This window comes from Sinocyclocheilus anshuiensis, unplaced genomic scaffold (genome assembly GCF_001515605.1).
Source record: "Sinocyclocheilus anshuiensis isolate Anshui unplaced genomic scaffold, SAMN03320099.WGS_v1.1 scaffold1345, whole genome shotgun sequence".
NCBI lineage: Eukaryota > Metazoa > Chordata > Actinopteri > Cypriniformes > Cyprinidae > Sinocyclocheilus > Sinocyclocheilus anshuiensis.
The window spans coordinates 49,022-49,617 of record NW_015549627.1 but is presented as its reverse complement, the minus strand read 5'-3'; the positions used below and the strand labels follow the sequence as shown (position 1 = coordinate 49,617).

Here is a 596-nt window from a genome sequence, read left to right as displayed (position 1 = left end):
GGGTAAAAAATATAGATATCTCGATATTAATCGATTCTCATTTTTACGGAACGATATCGATTCTTAAATCCCAAGAATCGATTAATCTTGCCTGTTTTCAGTTAATGGACGGAACATTGAAGGGTACTTCCCATCCAATAAATCTGAATAAGCGTTGTGCTTTGGTACTGTTAATATGAACCAAAGTCTCAGATTTCAAATTCTGTCCAATGTATTGCAGTATTTAAACAATAAATGTCATTTAGGCGCTGTTTAATGTGGAGTGACAGATCACTATATCGCCTCAGTTCAACAAACGCGGTAGCACGAGGCGCACGTGAGTGATCATCTCCTCCACATTAATACCAGTTTCAGCACAAAATAAGCATGACTAAACATCCGAAGGTAAAAAAAAAAAAAGAGTACAACTTTACAAACCATATCCTGTCTCAAGTAATCGCTCAATCAGTGTTTCAGCTGCGCAAAAACGTCAATATAATGGCTTGTAAACAATGTCACGCAACGTCACATTTACCTCAGAAAAAAAAAACATATTGACCATAAAATCATTAGTCATATAGAAAAATAAACTGTAGAGAGGGGCATTTTGCTTAAAA

General features: G+C 35.6%; 1 pseudogene; it reads left to right on the top strand.

Moving 5' to 3' along the window:
* The window catches only part of LOC107659524 (LON peptidase N-terminal domain and RING finger protein 2-like), a 54,194-nt pseudogene that overhangs the window by 35,834 nt on the left and 17,764 nt on the right, over positions 1-596 (top strand).